Source organism: Diabrotica virgifera, chromosome 1, assembly GCF_917563875.1.
Source record: "Diabrotica virgifera virgifera chromosome 1, PGI_DIABVI_V3a".
Classification (NCBI taxonomy): Eukaryota; Metazoa; Arthropoda; class Insecta; order Coleoptera; family Chrysomelidae; genus Diabrotica; species Diabrotica virgifera.
The window spans coordinates 28193008-28220384 of NC_065443.1; positions in this window are offsets into that span (position 1 = coordinate 28193008).

The window sequence follows — 27377 nt, forward strand, 5'->3', positions numbered from 1 at the left end:
CAATTCCCTCCCTCCCTCCAGCTTCTTCTCGGCCTTCCTCTTTTCCTTCTTTCTTGTAGTGTCCACGTCAAAATCTGTTTAGGGATATTGTCATCCTGCTTTCTCTGTATACTCTGAGATCTATCCTGTCCAAAACCAATCACAACAACACACAAGAAAAATCCAAACACTGCATCTATAAAATACCCTGTGAATGCAACAACATCTACATGGGAGAAACTACAAGACCACTAAGTGTCAGGATTAACGAGCATAAAACATACATCAAGAACCGAGACTTCGAGAAATGCTAGGTATGAAAACATGCCTGAGGCAAGGAGCACAGAGTACAATGGAAAGATGCATCGATAATCATGAAAGAAACGGGCATGAAAAAGAGAAAAGTCAAAGAAGCAGCCCTTAGACTACTTAACGAATAAAAATGTGTAGCAAACCCATTACCAATACTAAAAGAACAAGTCAATAACAAGAACATACCAACAATAGTCGAATGAAGAACAAGGGCGGGATTACGAACACTCGATGCGAGATCGCAAAACGAACCGTAGGCAAACTCGATGCGAATACGCATCGAAGCCAAAAAGTGATTACGAACTGGGTTCGAGTAGACTGCCAGAAAATGATCGGCTATTATCGTATTTTTGAACCTACGGGATAATATTTCGAACAAATGGAATGATTTGCACGTTACATGCCAAGGAATTTCTCTCATTAACCTCAATAATTATTACAATAGAATATAAAATAAAGTTTTTATTGCATATTTAATTATTATAAACGTTTATTTTATATTCTAACGATGATAGAGTGATAACGTGTACCTGGATATATAAATATATGATTTTTGAACTTGAGTAGAATTTGAGATTAATTATGATGTTTTACCGTTATTACTATAGATCCGCATTACTATAGTCTACCGGACATCATAGGGAAACCTGGCGAATTTGAACGTCCCCGTAAGATTTGGGCAGCCCTTAATCGAATTCGAACAAACTGTGGAAGATGCGCCGACTCCCTCCACAGATGGGGTAAACTCCCCTCGCCTTCTTGTGACTGCGGCGCTGCAAGACAGACGATCAGTCACATTGTTCAGGACTGCCCACGCAGAGCATACACAGGCGACCCTATAGACTTTGTAATGGCAACCGAAGGGTCAATCGAATATATAAAAAAATTGGACATCTGTTTGTGATGCATTGTATAATGCATAAATCTAAATATATTCTGTGATATACTTAAGCCATACGCTAAATAAAAAAAACCGTTATTAAAGATTAAATGGCAAGGGAAAGATGGGAGACGTTATATAAAAATATTACTAAAGGTCGTAATGGTCACTGTTAACTACCTATTCCCTTCATCGAATTCTGTCTCAGAGTATTCCTTATCTTACCTTTTCGCCATTAATTGTTACTCTGCAAATATTACAAGGATAAAAATTAACCATGGACGTTTCCTTCACATCTCTTTAAAATAGGAATAAGTATTAGAAAACTTCTGTCAGTGTAATGAGTGTAATAACACCTCACTGGGAGATTTAATAGTAGATTATACCACGAGTCAATAATGATGGCTATTATTCCCGAGGAATAATAGCCATCATAATTCCGAGGGAATGAGAGCCATTATTGCGAGTCGTATACTCTACTTTATCTACGACAAATTAATTAATTTAAGATTTTTAATGAACAACTTTATTTGTTAAAAACATTAAAATTAGTAATAGTACAATTAATAAACTGAATTGGTTGAGAATCATCATTAACTTTAGTAGAGTTTTTAATTCAAATATTTGGGATCTCGATTGCTGTAGAACAAGAAGATGGTACATTACTGTTTATCATGCTGTTGCTGTAGCTAGTTCTACAATTTCTGGTGGTGTACAATTAAAAGATTCTTCATTTTCGTCCATCTCAACACAAACTGTCAAATATACTATTCGTTTGACAGTGACACTTTTTGAGGTTGATTATTTTGTTTCCGTGGTGAATTTTGTGATTGTTGTGCCAGAGGGATTAATAGCTATTAATCCCGCATTATTAATCCCTAAGGGATTATTATATGGCATTATATTGCAAACACCACAAGTATAATACATATATTATGTATCAGTCGTAGATAAACAATATATTTTTTTAATGTTCAAAACATGAGAATTATTATCAAAATTGTATAATATAAATATCGTTTGATTAACGATTTACATTATTTTTTAATTGAAGAAATCAAAGTCAGAAGTAAGTAGGTTATGTCGTTATGTATTCACTTTTCTTAATTTTCATACTTGGACCGACAAGAGAGAAAGTGTTATAGGAGATCAGAGAGAGAGAGAGATAGATATTTCGAGTTGGCAACTCGACAGGGTCGTCGGTATCGAGCAGTGCCTTCGAGTTGACTCGCATCGACAACGTAGGGAAAGAAGTTTCGTAATCACTCCCTACGGTAAAACATGGCGGATACGATGCGTATCGAGTGTACGTAATCCGGGCCCATGTCATCGAAAAATCTGATACCCAATACATACGCAACACACAACACAACCGTGAACAAAATTAAGAATTAAATTTTCAACAATCACATCTACGATACACCTTACACAAACAAATTAACACAAAATATTACATAAAAACATCCGAATTTGATAGTCTTATTGCACTAACACGGGCTCTAACATGAAACTGACATGGTAGTCAGTAAGCGCGAAGTACTAAATATACAATTTTTGGTTAACCAACAACCAATTGACAGGGTGGACAGCTACACATACCTTGGTACCAACATAAACAGCCAATGGGACTAATCAAGTAAAATAAAACAACGTATAGGAAAAGCGAGATCAGCGTTCATAACGATGAAGTCGCTTTTCAGAAAGTCACGATTTACCACTTGCTACTAAAATCTATATCATCAGATGCTATGTATTTTCTACGTTATTATACGGAGTAGAGGTTTACACACTTTCCGAAAACTCGAAGCATTCGAGATGTCGTGTTACAGACGCATGTTAAGGTGGATCCTGTGACTAATGTTGAGGTCCTACGTAGAATAGGCAAGGAATGCGAGATAACTACCACAATCAAAAAGCGCAAACTAGAATATCTTGGCCATGTTATGAGGAATGAACAGAGATATGGCTTGTTGCAACTCATTCTTCAGGGCAAGGTATTTGGAAAGAGAGGACCAGGGAGAAGAAGAATATCTTGGCTTCAAAACCTGAGAAAGTGGTTTAATACATCGACAACCGGACATTCAGAATAGCAGCAAGCAAAGTTAGGATAGCCATGCTGATCGCCAACATCCGAAACGGATAGGCATCGTAAGAAGAAGATGGCACTTACATCATTTTCAAACAATGGTTTTCAACCATTCAATGCTAAGGTCCAAAATATCCATTCAATACTAAATCATCATAAATAATTACATAACCAAAAAAAATCAGATTAAAAAAACTTTCCCAAAATTTTGTCGGAATATTTTTCTTTCTCCTTTTGAGCCTGATTTTCGAATTGGAAATCGAAACGCCAAACAGTAGTTAATTAAATCTGTAATGTTAATTACCTACACCATAAATTTGTGGCTCAATCGCAAATAAACATAATACTAAATAAAATATGCCACAAAAAGGAGTTTCAGAACCTTCCAAACCGGCACTATGCTTAAAAATTTAAACCAAAAAATATTTTTTACTTTAAAATGTTTCTGCTTCGGTTCAAAATTAATCGTCATCAGTTAAACTGTTGATATATTGAGTATGAAATATGTATTAATATTAATGATCAATACTTCAATCAATACTACAATCAATACATAATCAATACTACAAAAAAGTTGTTTCAAACAATGTAAATACCTTGAAATATTTCAAACATTAAAATATTATATTTAGTCCTGTCGCCAGGGGGGGTACAACGGCCTCCTTAATTCAGATGGACTTACTCAAGTTTTTTTTATGTATTTTGACCCGTAGAACACGAATTTTTTGGGTAACAGTTGATCCGGATGTCGATAAGATTGTTATAGACCAAGAACTTGAGGAATCAAATAACAGCGATTTTTGGCAAAACAAAACAATATTTTGTATTTTTTGGGCCATTTTAAGTAAAAAATATTTCTACAAGTTTTTTCGTAGGATGCACAGTTTTCGAGATAAACGCGGTTGAACTTTAAAAAAATCGAAAAATTGCAATTTTTGAACCCGAATAACTTTTGATTAAAAAATAAAATAGCAAGTCTGCTTACCGCATTTGAAAGTTTAAGTCAAATTATATCGGCTTTGATTATTTGCATTGGTAAAAATTTATTTTTTTATTGTTTAACAAAGCTATAAACACGTAGGGTTTCCCGTGCTTTTACATGCGTTTTAACGCATGTAACGTAGAAATAGTCTTGATTGCACTAGTACCTATTCTACCTACTCGTTCGATTTTAAATGAGAAATCATAGAAACATCACTCACGCACTAGTTGTTTGTAGCTTTGTTTAACAATAACACAATAAATTTTTAGCAATGCAAATAATCAAAACCGACATAATTTGACTTGAACTTTCAAAGGCGCTAAGCAGAATTGCTATTTTATTTTTTAATCAAAAGTTATTCGGGTTTAAAAATTGCAGTTTTTCGATTTTTTGAAAGTTCAACCGCGTTTATCTCGAAAACTGTGCATCCTACTAAAAAACTTGTAGAAATATTTTTTGCTTAAAATGACCCAAAAAATACAAAATATTGTTTTGTTTTGCCAAAAATCGCTGTTATTTGATTCCTCAAGTTCTTGGTCTATAACAATCTTATCGACATCCGGATCAACTGTTACCCAAAAAATTCGTGTTCTACGGGTCAAAATACATAAAAAAAACTTGGGTAAGTCCATCTGAATTAACGAGGCCGTTGTACCCCCCCTGGCGACAGGACTAATTTTAGACCTATAATATTTACAAAAATCATTGAATTTTTATGACTGAGAAGACATTTCTTAGATGTTGCAACAGTGCGGTATGTAATAGCGTTAAATGAAGCACACTGAAACGGTAAAACAGAATAAAACAGGAAACTACACTTAAAATTTGGGCAAACAGTGTAGTTTGCCGATGAGTTTACTAATAAATTCGTTGAGTTCGCTGGTGGCAGCAGTATTCGAGTCATGTATTTTTCACACTTTTTCAGTTTGTAAGAGACGGAAGATCGTATTCGCGTTTTTGAAAGAAGGATAGAGGTAGTTGCCACTCTGTCCCTCGTTTTTCACTGAAGGATGGGATAACTTCCCCCCATACATCAATCAACGGCTAATCTCTCATATTACTCATATTACATATTACAAAAGGATTACTATCATATCAAAAAAAAAAAAGTTTTGTTAGCAGTTTTCGATCCATTTTGTCTGAAATTTAAATACCCGGTATAGAAATTAGTCGGGCATACTGGTTTTAGGTCAATATTAATGTTTACCATCACTAGTTTTTTTATTGAGCATCAAATCGTTCAGGTAGACAAACAAACGGATCATCTTGAATCAAAAACCAAACGACACAATGGTATTCAAAATGTTTCCACCTACGCCGCTGGACATGTGTGTTTCACTGAGATTTGGAAACAAAATTTCAACGAGCAATAACAATAGTTGAAATAATCAGGAACTCGATGAATTATAGACCAGCACAGGATGCGTGACAGGAGACAGTTCACTAACACATTTCATCGGTGCAGTAACATTACTGAAAACGACACGAAAAACTCGTTAGAATTTTCGGGTGCACATTATAATCTGATAAAAGCCGTATAAGCAAATGGTTAGATTTGCGAATGAGGGACTCTTTTTACAGTAATCATAATTTTCTACAACCTGCAGATATGCAGATTTATTTATAATTTGCTGTATATAATTATTTTAATAGAAACGTATTATAACTCTGCCTGGGGGTTGTGAGCGCGAAGACTGAGTGGATTGAGTAGCTCAGAAGTCACGTTCACACTCACAGCCGGTCCCAAGCCCGGAAAAAAGAGGAGGGTTGATGGGCCAGGTTAGCATCCTACCCATTATAAAAGAAAACAAGGCTCAAAGAACCGATATAAAGCCTCGGAACTCGACGGAACCTAAGATGACGAACCACGCAAAGAAAAGGAAAACGAGAAGGAAAAAGAAGCCAACAATCAGATTAGCAACATGGAACATAACTTCGTTCAACAACAAAGACCAAGAGATAATCGAAGAACTGATAAACAAAAACATAGACATTTGTGCAATCCAAGAAACCAAGAAGAAAGGTAAAGGTCAAAGAGACTATAACCAATATATTTTAGCATATAGTGGAGTGAAGAAAGAAGAACGAGCACGAGCAGGCGTAGGTATACTTGTCCATAAAAAATTTAAAGACAACATAAGTAACTGCCGTTACGTCTCCGAAAGAATAATACATATGAACATCACAATGGACTACCAAAAATTAAATGTTATATCTATCTATAGCCCCGAGGACTGCAAACCTATGAAGGAACGAGAGGCATTCTACGAACAGTTGCAAATCATCGTGGACGATATACCTCATGAAGAACACTTAATTCTTATGGGGGATTTTAATGCACGAATCGGAAATGAAATAGTTCCAGGAGTAAAACAAAGATTCAATGAAAACCATGACAACTCAAATGGAGAACTCATGGCTAATCTCTGTGCTTTTAACGAACTGCGAATCAATAATACATTCTTCGACCATAAGCTTCAGTATAAATATACGTTTGAAAACTCCAGGGGGCACAAATCTATGATTGACTTTATAGTCACTAATAGAAAAATCCACCCAGAGCAGATTCTAGATATTCGAACTTTAAACTCGGCAGACGCAGGGAGTGAACACAAATTAGTCCTAGCAAAAATAAGAATGAAACTAACACCAAAACATTTTCCGCAGGAAATCACCGAGGAAAAATTCAATGTAGAATCACTGTGGAACGATTCTACCAAAGAAATGTACCAAAGGAGGCTAGCACAGAAGATACAGCTGAAGCAGATAGACGACATCGAAGATATAAACGCGAGCTGGGAGAAAATTAAAAACAATATTGAAGAGGCAGCAACAGAAGCTCTAGGAAAACGCAAAGTCATACTGAACAAAAGAAACAACAACAATACACCATGGTTCAGAAAAGAAATAAAAGACAAATGTAAAGAGAAGAGAGACGCCTACATGAAGTATAAAACATCAAACACTCCAGAATCCAGAGACACCTATAGAAGAATACGAAATGAAACAAAGCAATTGGTACGAAGAACAAAAAATGAACACTGGGAACAGTTTACAAAAAGGATGGAAAGCGACTTCTACGGAACACAAAAACAAATATGGAGATTCATAAGAAACCAACGGAAAGAAATGGCAGAATTGAAGGAATACAATAACATACCAGCAAACGAATGGGAAAGATACTTGACGGAACTGTTTAAAGGAAAGGAAAATCATAATCAAAATAATAACCTACCTGAATTAAGACACGAAATTGAAATCAGTTTTCAGGAAGTAGGGGTAGCCATAAATTCACTCAAAAATAGGAAGTCACCAGGACCAGACGGAATAACCAACGAGCTTCTAAAATACGGAGGAGAAAGTATAACCCTAGAGATGACAAAACTTATACAAAAACTAATATTGCACTGCAAGATACCAGACGCATGGAGAAACAGCATAATGATACCAATGTTCAAAAAAGGAGACAAAGAAGACCCCAACAATTCTAGAGGTATAAATCTACTAAACACCGCACTTAAGCTAACCACAAAAGTCCTAACCAACAAAATCAATAAACTAACAACTTTATCAGATGAACAACAAGGATTCAGATCCGGAAGATCCTGCGTAGACGCCGTATTTGTACTGAGACAAATCACAGAAAAGGCCATTGAGTACAATAAACCAGCATATCTATGTTTTATAGACCTGACAAAGGCTTTCGATCGCATCCAAGTCGAAGACGTCTTACATTTACTGTATGGAAGAAACATACCAATCAATATTATACAAACCATCGAAAACATCTACTTTCATAATCGAATACAGGCAAAGATAAATGGAAAACTAACGCAGTTTATACCAGTACAAAGTGGAGTCAGACAAGGTGACTCATTAAGCCCACTGCTCTTTAATATAATAATGGACGAAATAATAGAAGCAGTACGTAAAGGTCGTGGTTACAGAATGGGGAATAAAGAAATCAAAGTATTGTGTTATGCAGACGACGCCGCATTAATCGCCGAGACAGAAGACGATCTCCAAAGATTAACACACATCTTTAATACAACAGCCAAGAAATACAATATGATAATATCAGCAGAAAAAACCAAATGTATGACAACATCTAAATACCCACTACGATGTAAAATCGAAATTGATGGGAAAATAATAAAGCAGGAAGCAAGGTTTAGATATCTGGGAATTGATATAACCAGTTACGGAGATGTTGAAGAGGAAGTACGACAACAAAGCTTAAAAGCAAGTAAAGCGGCGGGATCTCTTAATGACACAATCTGGAAGAACAAACACTTAAGACAAGACACAAAAGCAAGAATCTATAAAGCAGCAATTAGACCTATATTAACATACACGGCGGAGACAAGGCCTGACACATCTAAAACGAGACGACTACTAGAAACAACAGAGATGAAAATACTCCGACGAATATCAGGGAAAAGTCTGTTGGATAGGGAGAGGAGCGAAAACATAAGAAGATCATGCAATATAGAAGACATAAATGGATGGGTGACAAAACGGAAACAGGAGTGGAACGAACACATTAGTAGAATGGCAGAGGATAGGATAGTACGAATAGCACGAGATAAGTCACCAAATGGACGAAGAAGTATTGGCAGACCAAGAAAAAGGTGGTGCGATAACCTAAACAATTTAGGAGGATAATATTGAAGAAGAAACAGGCTTTAAAGCCTACATACAAGAAGGAAGAAGAAGAAGAAGAAACGTATTATCATGCTTCTATAAAGAACAACAGCTAAACATGAAGCTCCTGTTTATAGACTTCAAGAAGGCATAGAGTGGTAAGAAAACGTCTTTATCATGCACTCGGTTAGTTAGGATACGGGAGAAGTTGGTCAAACTAGTGAAAATGATACTGGAGAGAACAGGAAATCGAGTAGCACTGGAGGGTGGCCTCTCAAAAAAGTTCAAAGTACGAAGGGGTTTGAAAGAGGGAGACCCTCTGTCAACTGCCCTTTTCAGTTGTGTATTAGAGACAATATTCAGGGAAAGAGAGATCAGAACGCAAGGATCATAGATATATTAACAATAGATCAGACCAGTTACAGGCCGCTCAATGCATCGAAGTGTAACGCCAATATCAAGTACAGTGGTCTAGCTATCTTTGTCTGTCGTACGAGTGTGAGCGTACCTACCAAGAGGTGAGAGTAATGGAACGACACAGACACAGCGGTATCGGCTATCATATTATGCTAGAGAGAGAAAGCTAAGCGCCGGTAGAGAGAGAGAGAGATAGACCACCGACCCGAACTGCTCCGCGAACGCTATTTTTCGCACCTTGACTAATCTACGCATTATTATATCTATGGGTGCGATCCATGATAGAAGAGCTCAGGTATTTGCATATGTAGACGATATAGTATTGATAACAGGACCAAATAGGGAACTGCTAAGAATATTTGACCTTTTTGAAACCAATTTATAGAAATGGGGATACACTAAGAAGAACAGGTTTTGAAAATTATAATAGATAACGATGAAAAAGAATATCGATTGTTTCAAGAAAGTGAAAGAATTTGAGTACCTAGGGGGGGGGGGAGAAGGTAACGGAGAAAGGAGATAAAGTTCCAGAAATTGAAAAAAGAATTGCGAAGGGAAGGCGAGTGGTTAGAGCACTGAACAAACTTTTAAAAAGTAATCTTATCTCAAGAGGGACAGTTTGACTGTCTCTGTCTAACTCTCTTCCCGATTGTGAAGATCTCGGGCAGTTCATTTTTGAATAGCACTGTTACTTTTTGTTGGAGATATACCTAAGTTTGGGGTCAGTCTTGTATCCTTACTATCTAGTCCTGATGTTTTTAGGATATCGATTAGTTTTCCATATGGTACGTTATCAAATGCCTACTCGAAATCAATGAAACATGCATATACATCTCAGTTGATATCTCTGACTCTCTGTTTTAGAACATGCAAACTGAAAAGTGCTTCAGTATAGTTCCGAGTCGTGTGCTGAATCCAAATTGAAGGATAGGGTAAGCAGTACTTTCAGTAGATGACTCATTAAACTAATTCATCTATCAACGTAGAATGAAGTAAACACTTCTGTTGTATGTAGGTATATTAATTTATTAAAATTCTTAAAATTTATCCACAAGGGAGTGGAAGTACAAAACGTTTTCGGTCAAACTGACCATCATCAGTGTAAACGTCCAGTGTACAAGTAATTGAAACTAGCCACTTCAAAAGGTGTAAAAACCTCTAAATAACATTATTCCTACATTATAAGCTGTATAATAATCGACATTAAGTCGATGTCTTAAGATTATATAAATATCACATGTGGATGTATGTCATCCTTGCTCGGAAATTGCACAAGGTTGTTGTGATCAGGTGAGAGGTTAACAACCAACTGACATACATACATCCACATGTGATATTTATATAATCTTAAGACATCGACTTAATGTCGATTATTATACAGCTTATAATGTAGCAATAATGTTATTTAGAGGTTTTTACACCTTTTGAAGTGGCTAGTTTCAATTACTTGTACATTGGACGTTTACACTGATGATGCTCAGTTTGACCGAAAACGTTTTGTACTTCCACTCCCTTGTGGATAATTTTTAAGAATTTTAATAAATTAATATACCTACATACAACAGAAGTGTTTACTTCATTCTACGTTGTTTTAACGAAGGTATACAGCCAACTACAGGGTTTACCCTTTTAAAGTTTTAATTCATCTATGTTCTTCTACTTTTTTTGCTAGCGTTGTCATTTTTGGAAAGTGGAAGAATGTAATGTACGTAAAAAGTAAAATATAAAGTTTATTTTAACTTAATTTAATTAAACAATTACGCCTTTCATTTAAATATTTCATTTTGTCTTTGGTTTTAAACAAGAAAGTTGATTCTTAAATGAGTCCTTTGTGATTAACAACACAAACGTAAGGTTAACTTGTTTTTACATTTTGGTGCCACTGATAAGAGTATATCTTTAATTTTATTTTTTAACAAAAAAGATTTTAACTGCTCACGTCGCGTACGCTAAAAGCAAACAATAGTGCTAACAAAATAAAATTAAAACATTTCCTCCCCATGTGTTGGACATGGCTGAGGTGGTGTGTCGCTATATATCCTTCTAAAATGGTACATTGTGGAAACGCAATTGGATTTGAGCTCGTTACATGAAACGCTGCCGGCAATACGCCAAAATGAGCTCCAATAAAAATTGTTTATACAAGTGAAATTAAATTAGACGCTTGTTTTAACACTATGTTCATTGTCCTTTTTATTAAGAGCCATTAGTATCCAGTAATAAGAAAACACATCTTTTAATATGTTAAATATGAGTTCAGAGCTGTTTGTTAATTAAAATTATTTTGCGCATTATTAAAAAAATACTATTGGTTGTAAATTATTGTTAAAATTGATCTGAAAGTAGGATAGAGTAATTTTATGTGAAATGCACCAATCAAAATCAAATCAATGATGATTTCAACATTATTGGAATCAACTCCCGGACTTTATGTGATTCAAAATTAAATTCCTAAAGTTAAGTGTGCTCAGATACCACAAAATGATGAACTTCGTTCTGGACGTCCAAACTGCTACTGCTGCGAATATGAATCAAACAATTTATTCAATTAGACTATGAGCCGGCATAGGTGAAATTTTATAATCATTTTATAGTATGGTATAACTAGACCCAAACCCAGACATCCAAAGTGAAAGTTATCCTCCAACACCAAATTGTTCTATATGGTCCACATAATGTTCAGAAAAAAGTCGCACCATTTTGAGCGTCGGGTTTGGGGAGGAGGGGGAGAAATCGGTAAATTCGTAGTTTTTTGGTTTTTCGTCAATATTTCTAAAACTATGCGGTTTAGCATTAATAACCTTCTATACAAAAATTTTCTACATTAAATTTGAAATAAAAAAAGTCCTATGAATAATCCTTTTAGAATGAACGGTTCAAAAGTTACGGAGGCAGTATAGTATAATTGGTCCAAAAAAAGGCCTAACTCAGACATCCAAAGTAAAAGTTTTCCTTCAACACCAAATTGTTCTATATGGTCCACATATTGTTCAGTAAAAAGTTAAACCATTTTTAGCGTCCGGCTTGGGGGGGGGGGGAGATGGGGGAAAAGTCGGTAAATTAGTAGTTTTTTTAAGTTTTTCGTCAATATTTCTAAAACTATGCATTAGCAAAAACAATGTTCTATACAAAAATGTTCTACGTGAAATTTAAAACAAGAATTTGTTTTAAATTAAATAATTAAAAACTATGCATAATTGTTAAAAAATCAAGGGTTCCAGAGTTACGGAGGGTAAAAAGTGGAGGTTTTCGATACTTTTTATATTCTTTGGGCAATTTATAGAAATTATCTTTAACATGATTGTGTTTTGTAAATAAAATTTGCTATTTCAGTGGCCGATGATATGCTAGTGATAAGCCCTTTAAGAAACGTCAACCTCACCACCCAAAATCATCATCAATTGCCCAGATAATATAAAAAGTATCGAAAACCTCTACTTTTCAACCTCCGTAACTTTGGAACCGTTGATTTTATAACAATTATGTATAGGAACTGTTTTGTTTTAAATTTTATGTAGAACATTTTTGTATAGACCGTTGTTTACGCTAAAGCATAGTTTTAGAAATATTGACGAAAAACTTTAAAAAACTATCAATTTACCGACTTCTCCCCCATCTCCCCCCAAACCGTACGCTCAAAATGGTGTAACTTTTTACTGAACAATATGTGGACCATATAGAACAATTTGGTGTTGGAAGAAAACTTTTACTTTAGATGTCTGGGTTAGGCCTTTTTTGGACCAACTATACTATATTACCTCCGTAACTTTGGAACCGTTCATTTTAGAAGGATTATGCATAGGACCTTTTTTATTGAAAATTTAATGTGGAACATTTTTGTATAGAAGGTTGTTCATGCTAAACCGCATAGTTTTAGAAATATTGACGAAAAACTTAAAAAACTACGAACTTACCGATTTCTCCCACTCCCCCCCCCCCAAACCCAAACCCGACGGTAAAAGTGGTGTGACTTTTTCTGAACATTATGTGGACCATATAGAACAATTTGGTGTTGGAGGATAACTTTCACTTTGGATATCTGGGTTATGCCATTATTTGGATCAATTATATCATACTATTAGGCACGATAAGATCCTATAACTTAAATACTAGAACCTAAAAGAAAACGTATGAACACTGTGCCGTCACTTTCTAGTGGCGCAGTGACAGTGGCGCATCAAACTTTCTACTTATGGAGAGGATAAATAAATTAAAATGTACCTTCCATCACTCCCAGAATTAAATTTTTTCATTTTTTTAAGTTCTATGTAATTAAGCGTAATTTTAACCCGCCACACCCTTCTCTCTTCCCGCACCATCAAAAACTTCATTTTTCGTTTTTATTTTTTTAGGTGGGATCCAATCGATTTAAAAATTTAAAAAAATTCATGGGCAAAGATGACGCTTTCACAAAACATGTCTACTTTTTTATTTTGGTGAATGGATTTAGTTTCAGCAGTCATATAAACCCAAATAAACAACAATACTTTTTATAGATCCGTAGGTTGAGGGTACATAACCTCAAAATTTTTTTTTAAAGCGTATAACTTTTATTGGAGGTTGCTGGATGTCTAATTTTTTTATATATAGTATATTTTATTAAACACTATGTTTTTAATTTTTTTTCAGATTTTTCCGAAAGATTCGCCAACTTTAAAAATCCAAAAAAGCGCCACCAGCGAAGCTCAGAGCGTATAGCAGCTCTAAGTCTCTATTACTAAATGTATCAGATGAAGGTCGAGTAAAAAGAAAGAGATAATAAATGCAGTCGACATGTCAAGTGACAGTATATAGAAAATATGGATTAAACTAATGAAAAAATATCTGGTTTGTTAAATATATCATTATACAGAGTGTTTCACTGAGAAACGGAAATACTTGAAAGGTGAGTGTAGGTCACTGAGGAGGTTCTAGATTGCCCCAACGATTTTTATAACCGAGTTACAAGGAGTTTTAATCATTTTGCCAACTTTTTTTCCTGGACCCGTAACTTTAAAACTACCTTGTGTATTTTTTGATATTTAGCACACATGTTTCTCATTTAGAATCCAATCCATCCAACTGCTAATCACAAGAAAAATCCAGGGCCGGGTTAAATAAATTATAAATTCATTGTGACCTTGAAACAACACACTGTTTATTGAAACTTTCAAAATCTGTTTTCATATTTAAAAAAAGCTCAACAAACTAAGTTTAATGGTTCGCTTCAGTTTTTTCTGCAGATATTTTACTCTGAGATTAAAAGCAGGTATGTTTTTACTTGTATACTTTTTTTTGATATTTGGTACATATGTCTCATTTAGAACCCAAAACACGCAACTACTAATCGGAAGAAGAATCCAGGTCCGGATTAACAAAAAGTTATAAATTCATTGTTGAAACAACGACCCGTATATTGAAACAAGAATAAAAAACCGCTAAACGCCGTAAAAATGAGTGGCGCATACAATATTCCAGCTACAAATGAGATAATATGAATATTACGTGGTGCGAAATAGTGGAGTCAATGAAGGTGGATATGAGTTATTACCTCAGATTTCGTTGAACCTCCATCGACTTTCATAAAAATTGGTGAGTGGTTAAAGGATACCTCAAGGAACAAAGGTGATATAGTGCTAACTTGCGCTTTTTGCATTTTAGGGGTGAAATACACCCCTTTTTTTTAAATTATTTTTTAGATTTCTGAAAGTGCAGTCACTGTAAGTTTTCACTTCCTATTTTGTTGAACCTTCATCGATTTTCATGAAAATCGGTAAGTAGTTAGAAGATACCTCAAGCAATAAATGATATATAGCATCAACTTGCGCTTTTGCATTTTAGGGGTGTAATACACCCCTACTTTTTAAATTGTAAAAAATGCAGATTTCCGCATTATGGCGCAAGTAATCTCGTTTAATTAAGAAAAATAAATATTTTTTTTATATTTATGTGCATGAATTACATTTTTTTTTATTTTTCAAACCTTATAGCAACCAAAAATCCGAAAATTAACAAGTCGAAAATCACGAAAACATTATTCTTCTATATTTCTGAAAGTGTAGTCACTGAATGTTTTCACCCACGATTTCTTTGAACCTTCATCGATTTTCATGAAAATTGTTGATTAGTTAGAGGATACTTCAAAAAACAAAAGTGATATGGCACCAAGTTGCGCTTTCTGCATTTTAGGGGTGAAATCCACCTTTTTTTTAATGATAAAAATGCAGATTTCAGCATTCTGGCTCAAGCAATCTCGTTTAATTAAGCAACATAAATATTTTTTTACATTTATGTGCATGATTTATAATTTTTATTAATTTTTTAAACCTTATAGCAACCAAAAATCAGAAAATTAGCAAATCGACAATCACGAAAAAAATTAATCTTTTATATTTCCAAAAAGGCAGTCACTGAAGGTTTTCACCCCTGATTTCGTTGAACCTCCATCAATTTTCATGAAAATTGGTAAGTAGTTAGAGGATACCTCAAGAAACAAAAATGATGTGGTACCAACTTGCGCTTTTATCCTGGGGGTGGATGTTACCCCTTCTCATGGGTGAACACTATTTTATTAAAAATAACCCCATAATTAGATAGAGGAGTAAATTCTAAGCAAACTTTCTTTTATCAAGTTTATAAATTTTTTATTTAAATAATATTTCATAATTTAATAAAATATTATTGGTACAGTAAAAGCTGACAATAACGGCCACTAAAAATAGAAAACAATTGGCCGTTATAGAAATGTGGCCGCTAATGCTAGGTTTCCTTTTCCACAAATAAATAAAATATAATTGAAAATTTATTTATTTTAGTAATTAAAGCAAATCTAATTAAATATAATTCTACAGACAAACGGAACATACTAAAACTAAATTCAATTTACTACAATATAAAACAATATCTATACGAAAAAACAACTACAAGAAAAACATAATTTTTGTTTGTTTTACATTTTTTTAGATAAACGAAACATACTAAAACTAATTTAATATAGGTAATACATAATATAAAACAACATACTATAGCTACTACGAAAAATACGCTTATCACTAAAGTATCGTCGTGTTTCCATGCTATATTCAACAAAACCAACTTGGTAGGGCCTTTAATTAGATATCGCAAATCACTTTGGCTGATTTTGTCTGCATATATATTATGTTTGAGGAATCCCTTTTTTTTGTGAGACTGGATATAGGACATTTCTCAAGTATGAATTCACATTCATGGTATATCGTTGCTATACAGGGATAATAATCTGTGCAATGTTATGGTACAGGCTACGTTAAATATGAAGTAAATATGGAAGATATACACTGGTTATTCATTTCAATTTAATTTGATTGTTTTTTAATCGTTTACAATATTTAAAATAATTAAAAACATAAAGTTAGGGATTTCAAAAATAAATTCAGTTCTCACTGGCAGGGTGGGAAATAATAAAGTGCCATACAATAGCATTTCATTACAATGCTCATTACAGGCATTACAGGCCGCTCCGTTTGAGAAAACTCATACTCTCAAACTTTGAGAAAACACTCATTCAGTTTCGACCAACCCTGTATTAGCTAAAATTAAACGTTTTGCTAGATTAATAATTTTTAACAATAATAGATTATATTAAAAATCACTTGAACAGAAATTGATTTTCTGATGTCAAATCACTACAATTATACAGGGGGTGAATATTGCTATGAAATTTGAAAATAAAAACGTAATTATCTTTTAAACTACTTCGTATAACATCACAAAACATGATATTTTAAGAAATAAAACATAGAGGAGAATCCAAAAATGTAAAAATATACAGGGTGTTCCATTAAACAAAAGATAATTTTGTTTCACCCTGTCAATATGGGTGGCCCTGTATATTTGGAAATGTATTTAAATTCTGATATTATCTATGCCCCAATGTCACCTAAATAAACTTTTTTCGTATTTCCTACAACAAACGACTAATTGGACTTCCCACAACCTGTATACATACAAAATCTCCGCTATAAAATTTTTTCAAAGAAAATGTTATTGGTTTTTTTAAAATAACTCCGTTAAATTTTGAAATATGAGATTTATCCAAAAACCATTACAAAGCTAAGTAAAAGTTCTATAACACTGTATTAAACATAATTTTCTAAATCCTTTATTTTTTTTAAATACAAGGTGATAGGTTCCCGGTTACATGGTTCTCGCAGTAAAATTTAGGTTTTAAATGTTTCTATCTCGGTTATTTTTTGTCGTAAAAAAATATTAAAAAAAGAAAAAGCTTAAAAAAGTTAAAACTAAAATTTTGTTCTCTATCATTTTTTAAGTATATCGAGTATTTTTGGAGTTATTATCAAAAGAAAATGAAATTCACGAAAATTTGAAAAATTCTAATTTTTTTAATCGTATTTTTTTTTTCAAAAATATGGATTCTAAACCGGTCAAAACTGTTGAAGTTATTACTCATGTTTAAATAAATAAAGTTTTAAATGGGTTACTATAAATTTTAATTTTTGTGTAAATGACGTATGTTTCATTTTTCATTCTTCCCTAAAAAATCTGAAAGGGTCCTCTTATTTCCATCATAACTTGCTTAATTTTGATGCTATCGACTTCTTATATAGCTTTTTGATAGTTACCTTTAAGTACTTTATTAAAATGTTAAATATCTATATTTAACAAAGTGCATCTTTTCCTGTTATTTAAGCTTGAATATTAAGATGTGAATACTCGCGGAAAAAAAAGATACATTCAATTGCATAAACTCACTTTGTATATGTAATAAAGGATTTTTAGAATAAGGAGCTTATTTATTTTTATATTATCTTCGATTTTGGTAATAACAACTTTTTTGAAGAAACTTATGGTTTTTGAGTTATTTATGAAAAACTGCTTTAAAACATGGATTTTTTTCAGGAAAAATCAAAACTTTTGATCTTTAATGACTCAAAAACTATAGATTTATTGAAATAACTTTATATAACAAATTTTACTTATAATTTGTCCCTCTATCGATTAGTGGTATTATTTTTAATAAAATAATTTAAACCCCCGAGAAGGGGTGGTATCCCCCCCCAGGGTAAAATCGCAAGTTGGCACCATGTCACCTTTGTTTCTTGAGGTATCCTCTACATACTTACCAATTTTCATGAAAATCGATGGAGGTTCAACGAAATCGGAGGTGAAAACCTTCATTGAAAACCTCCACTAAATATTCCAGCTACAAATGAGATAATATGAATATTACGTGGTGCGAAAATGTATTTTCATTTTGAAGGAAAGTATAGTTTTATTTTGAAAAATGTTTCCATAATATTTGCTAAATTTGAAATAAAACGCGCCACAAATGATTAACTTTGTTACAGTTTTTTGAGTCTGTTTTGTGGCGCGTTTTATTTAAAATGTAGCAAATGTTATGGAAAAAGTCTTTCAAAATAAAACTAGAATTTTATTTTCCATTAAAATGGCTCATTTGCATACCCCATTCCACGAATATACGACCCTCTTCGATTATCGCGACAACGAATATTTTAGTGTGCAAAATATTAAGAACGAAAGTAAATTGCAAATTATATTTATTCCAGAAAGCCACTGCGCATCCGCTAGAAAAAATATTCTAATTCGGATTCTTTGCATAATCTTACTCAAAAAGGACTCCTTTTTACAAATTTGCATGTTGCCAGGACCAAAAGGTGGTCAAAAATTTTTAAACGTTTTTTTTTTGTTTTTTTCCTAATTATTTTTTTTGCATGGAAAAAAGTTTTTTAAGTTTTCTGGATCATTCCAAACAGAAAAGGTCTTTAGTGACTTTTCTCTAAAAATGCTAGTTTTTGACATATAAGCGATTAAAAATTTAAAAATTGCGAAATCGGCCATTTTTAACCCTCAAAAACTATGTGAAAAACTAAAAATTTTAAAGTTGCCAAGGTAGGTAGGTATTTTTTAAACATCGATTAATGAAATCCCGAAGAGTTTTTTGCAATACAATATTCAAGACTCCTTTGTTTTTTAATTGCTAATCAAGCGTGCGCGACACTATTTTCCACCGACAGTATGGTGCAAATGAAAGGAATAAATTCGTTATTTCGTAAACCGGCGACTTTAAGGAAAAATCCCGAAACAGGTCGATTTTTATTTTTAAGTTATGATATTGTGGTATATATGGTATACTAGTGACGTCATCCGTCTGGACGTGATAACGTAATCGATGACTTTTTTAAACGAGAATAGGGGTCGTGTGCCAGCTCATTTGAAAAGTTCTTCAATTCTCTATTCCGTAATATAAACATTTACATAATTATTTATACAGGGTGTCCAAAAAATTTTTATTAAATTAAATTATTTGACAAAAAAAAGAAGTAGAAGGACACCCTGTATAAATAAGTATGTAAATGTTTACATTAATGAATAGAGAATTGAAGAAACTTTCAAATGAGCTACCACACGACCCCTATTCTCATTTAAAAAAAAATCATCGATTACGTCATCACGCCCAGGCGGATGACGTCACTAGTATACCATATATGCTACAATATCATAACTTAAAAATAAAAATCGACTTGTTTCGGGATTTTTCCTTAAAGTCGCCGGTTTACGAAATAACGAATTTATTCCTTTCATTTGCACCATACTGTCGGTGGAAAATAGTGTCGCGCACGCTTGATTAGCAATTAAAAAACAAAGGAGTTTTGAATATTCTATTGCAAAAAACTCTTCGGGATTTCATTAATCGATATTTAAAGAATATCTACCTACCTTGGCAACATTAAAATTTTCAGTCTTTCACATAGTTTTTAAGGGTTAAAAATGGCCGATTTCGCAATTTTTCAATTTTTAATCGCTGATATGTCAAAAACTATCGTTTTTAGAGAAAAGTCACTAAAGACCTTTTCTGTTTGGAATGATCCAGAAAACCTAAAAAACTTTTTTCCATGCAAAAAAAAATAATTTTAGGAAAAAAAACAAAAAAAAAAACGTTTAAAAAATTTTTGACCACCTTTTGGTCCTGGCAACATGCAAATTTATTAAAAGGAGTCCTTTTTGAGTAAGATTGTGCAAAAAATCCGAATTAGAATATTTTTCCTTGCGGATGCGCAGTGGCTTTCTGGACTAATTGTTGTTTACTGGAGTAATTATTAGAGCAAAATACGTACTTCTTATGTTGCACACTAAATTATTCGTTGTCGTTATAATCCAAAACAGTCGTATATTCGTGGAATTCACCATAGCTGTAATATTTTATGCGCCACTCATTTTTACGGCGTTTAGCGGTTTTTATTATTGTATCAAGAGTTTTTTAAAGTCTTTTTTATGAATTAAATGTATAAAGTTAAATGTACTGTTTCTCGATTACACGTTAAGCGTTAAATGGTCGCCTCTGTTGCATTCTCTCCCAAATAATCTAGTAGTTACGACACCAGGCTTGTGATACGGCAATCCCAGTTCATATCCCAGCCATCCTAATAATTATGGCCGACAAATGAACTCGGCTTGTCCGATCAAACTTAGCGTCGTAACCACTACAACTACATAAACCATTTCGGCGATAATGGTTAAATGGATTATAGCCTTGTAACTCGATAACTTCTGAACGGCTATACTGAGCCTTGTGTAGATATGATCTTGACCGCTTAGGCACCATTTAAAAGCTTAACTCAACACTATTAATTTGTTGTATTTTCGGTTTTCCTGTCTTCCCTTAAACCTAAGATACATACGCCTAAAAATGTCTATCTAGCTCTATAGCTGGCATATGGGCAGTCAAGAGTTCTGAATCGGCAGGTTCTGAATCGGCCCTGACCCCTCTTGAAACATTGAGTCATAGTTCTGAGCTCGGTAACTTTTGAATGGTATAACCGATCTTTAAAATTAGACATGAGTTGGAAAGGTAATGATTAGTGCCGCAAAGGTCGGTCTTAAATTTTTAAAATTTTTGGGAGTTCTGGGGACGATAACGAAAAACAGACCGTAACTGGGAAGGGCCGTAAAATCCACACCCTTGGACCAAAATGGAAAGTTGACATATGAATGGGTGAGTCTTTTTCTGAGCTTTAAGATGGGATTTGGCCCAATTTTCAATTCAGTCAGATTTAGAAAATCAAAAATTTTGTGTATATTATAGTGTCACATGTAGGGGTATTGTGCGCCACTAGCGAGAACTGCCGTTTTCTGGTAATTTTAAAAAACTGTTTGGAAATTTGAAGAGAGCACAAAAAACTAAGTTTAATAGCCCTTCACATTTTCATGCGCAGACAATTTAATCACATTAATGTTGAAATTATATATAAATTTTTGTTATGAGTTCTCAGAGTTCTTAAAAAATTTCGACATAATTCCAAAATTAAACGGTTTAAATTGCTTGCGAAAAAAAAAGGAAAGCGAATCGTTAACCTTAATTTGTTGTGCTCTTTCCAAATGTGTAAGCGGATTTTGAAAACGATATTATACAGGGTGTTATTTCCAGGTCGAAATTACTTTTTGAATAAAAGAAGAGTTTTTAAAAATAAGTTTTTATTTGCGAATTCTTATGTGTCCTAAATAGCTTTTGTGATAAATAAATAGTCATAAAATTTATACCCTAACAGCTGATTTTTGTAGGATTGTCCGATAAAAATATTTACAATTTACTGGTAGTTTTCTTCGACAAATTTTTAAGGGTACTCCGGTTGTTAAGCTCACCAAAGTTTAGAAAGCTCTATATTTGAGCCCCCTGCAGAAAATTCTCCGTATTAGAAAAGCTGTCCGAACGAATAACTGAACAAACGAAGTCTCATAGAGGCAGGTAATATTTTTTTTAGTGTGGGCCCAAGAGCTATTACGTATGATAAAAATCTTTGATTATATGACTGAAAAGAGTCGAAATTGCAGCCTATAACCACGAGATTATAATTGTTCTAGAATTGTATGGATGATAAAGCTGTTTACACGATGCCCGTACCAGGTATCTAAGAGTCTCGTTAATATTCAGCTCACTTGGAGGTGTTAAATCACATAAACGAGGGTTTATTTCATAAAACAAGTAGATCCTTTATTTATGGAATTCCACACCTTCAACAATAGCACTCCGCTGAGCTGAATATTAATGAGTCTCTTATATTTAGACGGTACTTTTTTAACTTGTGCTTGAACCCAGCAAACTGGGATTAATGATTTGACTTCTTCTTCTTCTTCTTCTTCTTCTTCTTCTTCTTCTTCTTCTTCTTCTTCTTCTTCTTCTTCTTCTTTTTCTTCTTCTTCTTCTTCTTCTTCTTTTATATAGGCAGTACTGCCTGTTTTTATTCAACGGTGCCTTTCATTCTGCCCCTAAGGTGTCATTCCATCTTTTCCTTGGGCGTCCTACACTTCTCCTGCCTAACGGTGACTTGTCCCTGGCTATTCTTACTATCCTTGATTCAGACATCCTGCTTATGTGCTCATTTCACTCTTCTTTTCTGTTCTTTACCCAGGTATTTATATTGTCTACCTCACATATGCGTCTGATTTCCTCACGTCTTACCCGATCCTGTAGTCCTTTTCCAGCAATCCTTCTTAAGATCTTCATTTCGTTGGTTTCCAGATGTCTTCGTGTTTTGCTTGTATCTGGTCTTGTTTCGGCCGTGTATGTCATAACTGGCCTAATAACTGACTTATATATTCGGGCCTTTGTTTCCAATCTTAGGTGTTTGTTTTTCCAAATTGTGTCGTTTAGGCATCTGGCCGTTCTACTGGCTTAAATTATTTGGTCTTTTACCTCTTCTTCGATATTGTTTTCGGTTGATAGATTAATTCCCAGATATTTGAAAGTCATTACTTGTTATATAATTTGATTGTCTAACTCCAATTTGCGTCTTATTGGTTCTTTGGCAATTACTAAGCTTTTTGTTTTTTGGGCTGATACTTTCATACTCATTTCTTTTGCGTTAATGTTGAACTCGTGCAATAATCTTTGTAGGTCATCTTCGCATTCTGCTACTAACACGGTGTTAAAAGCGTAACAGAGTATTTTTATCTCTCTATTGCCCATTTTGTACCCTCTTTTTTTCTTTACTTGTTTTATTATTGCATCCAAGATTATGTTAAACAGTAGAGGGCTTAGTGAGTCTCCTGGCCTGATTCCTGTGTTTGTTTCTATGGGTTCTGTTATTATGTTTTGGCTTGAGAACAAAAAAAAATTAATACTCAACTATATTTTATTACATTTGTTTCTTAAAATTTCAGTTTTTTAATTACATTTATATCTCTTATATTACTGAGTCCATTATTGTTTATAAGCGTGATGGAAGAAGTAATAAAAGCTTGCTGGCCAAAAACAAAAAAAATATATTGCAGGATACAGGAAGATGCAAGTAGTGAAAGTAGAAGCATGCGTATTTGCAGATGATATAGTGCTTATTACAAATACAGAAAAAGATCTTCAAAAGAACATGACAATGTGGACAGAAGGATTAAAATTATACAACTTAAGAGTAAACACCTAGAAAACTAAAGTGATGGTGGTAACAAAAAACAAAACACAAATAAACATTAACATTGAAGGAAATAGAATCGAATAGATTGAAGTATACAAGTATTTAGGGATAAGTTTGAATAATAAAGGGACACAAGAAGACGAAATCGGTGCCAGATAAATTCAGCAACTAGAATATATTCCGCACTATACAAAAACTTCTTGAATAGAAAAAAAAAATGACAAAAAAACAAAAATGATCGTATACCAAACAGTGTACCAACCTGTCTTAACCTACGATGCAGGAAACTGGACACTTGACGAAAAACAAACAAAGCGACTGCAAGCAAGTAAAATGAAATACTTAAGGAAAGTGCTGGTTGTTAGAAGAAAAAACAGAAGAAGAAACAACGACATTAGACAAGAACTAGGAACGAAATCACTAAAGGATAAATCAGAAGAAAATAAAATGAAATGGTGTGGACACATGATCAGAATGAATGTAACGAGATAGGTGAAGGAGATATGGGAAGCGAGAAAAATAGGGAAAAACCGTAGAGGACGACCAAGGAAACCATGGAACAATAGCATAAGCGAGATCCTCGAAGAAAGAGGGAAGACATGGAGTGAGGCGAAGGAACTAGCTAGAGACAGAAAAGAGTGGCGTAAATTTGTAGAAAAATTAAGAGAGCTTGTACACCTCGACACCTTCGGGTATCAGAGGTTTCTGGATTATGTATGTATATATTTCTTATAATTTTATAAAACACAATATTGTTAAACTTTTAATAGAAATAGAAATTTTAATATAGAGCCTCTCCAGGCTAATCGAAAAAAAATATTAATATTAATCTTGTTTTTCATTCTACATGCACATTTTTGCTTATTAAGCTGTTTTCCTTTTATACAAAATTTTTCAAGAGTCTACTTTCTGGATAACGAGTGAATTCCATCTTATTTTAAATATAATATATGAGTGCTTGAGATGAGGCTTCCAGTAAATTAAAATTACATTATAACAAGAATTTAGTTACTCCAACATTCTCTAAAATCCGGAAGTATCGGCTGAAAACTTTGCCGTCATCAATTTCAATTATATGAGAAGTTTTGCGGACGCTAACGGAAAAATTGAAGAAGAAAAGGGCCATAATTTATTAAAGAAAAGGTATAGAGCACGACTCCGTGAAAAATCCACTGAATTAGAACATATTGTGTTAAGAAGAATAGGTTGGCCTTGTTAAACAGTTGAAAACTGGAACAAAGTGATAGGACACGTATTTTATTACTCCTATTCAACAGAGACGCATTCGTAAACTATAAACGTATGTTAAATTTGTTTTATTTTTATTTTCGACAGCAGAAGTTATAATTATTTATTATAGTTTTAAACGTTCGTCTTTATGGTGGGAAGACAAACTTTATTGCAATATGAATCTACTGTTTTGAGTTTGAAAATAATTTTAGAAATTTAATTTACTAGCTAATTTTATAGCTAACATGAGTCGTGTTGGTAACACTGACAAATTATTTCTTCCTCTTTTTTAGGGGGGTCAACAGTAGGGTAAATTTAAAATCGCGACTAAACTGTGAATTTTGTATGACATTTTTAAATTACGGTTCTTACATTGCTCCGGGCATTTACCTCAAGTGTACGACCTAAATCTTTAACTACTGATATGGATGTTTCAGTACGTATATAGACATGCGACATGTCATACCGTTGCCTCTTCTCCTTTGTTTTCAATATGAATTTGTCTTATATCACTTTATTTGTTTTGTACATCAACTACGTAATGATTCTTCATACTCCTGTAGAATAAAATACTGCTCCATTTAAAATAAATTTGATTTTTTTCAAGAAAATTATAAACGCATGCATACTATAAAAAAAATGGAGGTTCTTACAAAATTTTATAAACTGAATTACAAAAAAAAACTTGAGTATTAGTACCTCAAAAATAGCAAAATAGTGCTTTTCTCTTGAAGGTAGAACAACTGGACGAACTTGACACCATACTAATAACGAGTGAATACACTGGACTGCTTTTAAGTATAGAAACGTAAACACTGACATACCTACGGTACGTGATACTGCAGGACAATAATTATTTTACGTCAACCTAGCTCAAAGATTATACCATACGAAAACTACAGCAGTAGTGAGCAGGTACAATTAGACACCACTTGAAGGTACACATATGGTGTTCTAGAAATTTTTTATAAAACACGTTTTACAACAAAATATATTTTCGGCAAGATATGAAATACTGCATATCAATGCAGTATGTCATAATATAATAATATGTATGTAATAATAATATGTTTAAAAGTTACAGCAAAAAATGAAGCAGATCAAATAAAATTATTTTATCAATAAAATATTCGGAAAAAGTATATTGATCTTTAAATTTATAGATAACTAAATAAATTTTTGAATAATAAAAGTCATAAAACAGAAAAAATGTTTATTTAATAAATATACATTGGTTTTCGCTTAATATGGGAGTGCAAAACGAAAACATGCATTGGTTCGGAAAAATTCAAACAAGGGTATTATTTTCTAAAACTTTTTTTGTTAGTTTATATACTTGTTGAAGTAAAAAAGTTCCACTCGCAGATTTGGCCGCTCATTGTTTATTAATTGTTTAAACAATAACAATTGTTTTGTATAAATAATTTTAAAAATATCGTTAAATTCATCATTTTACTATGATCAAATATGTTTTTATTTTGTTTTTGATTACGCTGAATCCGAATATGGCATTACAATTTGAAAATTATTATACCTACATAAACTCTTATACAGTATGTCTGCGTAGCTAGGAACCACATGGAAAACTTTTTTATTATCAATTTTACGAAAACAAGTTATTTTTCATAAAATGCTCAGGATAGTCAAAAATCTAAAACTCAACCATCAGATATCAAATTTTATCAATTTTATACGAGTTATGTCAAAAATATGGATTTCGTTAAAGAGTAAAGTAACTTTATATTCCAGAATATCAAAAAATGATATTATGAAAAGTTGTTTGAAATTAAAAACTATGTTTAAATATAGAATTACATCATTGTAATCGAAAAAAAATTTTTTTTTTCATGTTACGGATACCTACTCTCATCATCATTTTATTACAATTATGACAACTATTTTATTATCACTTTTACGAAAAAAAGTTATTCTTCATAAAATGCTCTTCCTGGTCTAAAATCTAAGATACAACAATCAGATATTAAACTTTTTTAATTTTATACGAGGTATGTAAAAAATATGAATTTTTATTAAGAGTTAAGTGCCTTTAATATTTACCATATTTTAATTAGAAGGATGTAATTAAACACTAAAACAAATTTTTTAATTCTAAACAACTAAAGTTACTTTACTCTTGAGTGAAATTCATTTTTTTTGACATACCTCGTATAAAATTAATTAAATTTGATATTTGATGATTGCGTCTTAGATTATGTACGATGCAGATTATTTTATAAAGAATAACTTTTTTTCGTAAAACTGATAATAAAAAAGTTATCAATAGGTTCCAAGTTACGCAGACACACTATGTAAGAGCTAAAAAAATTTTTTGCTGAACATTTATTATTGTTGAAGCTTATTATTAAATGCATTTCAGGTAAGTTTTACAGAAAAAAGTGTTGATCACTTTGTATAAACATTTTTTTAGTTGGTAATTTT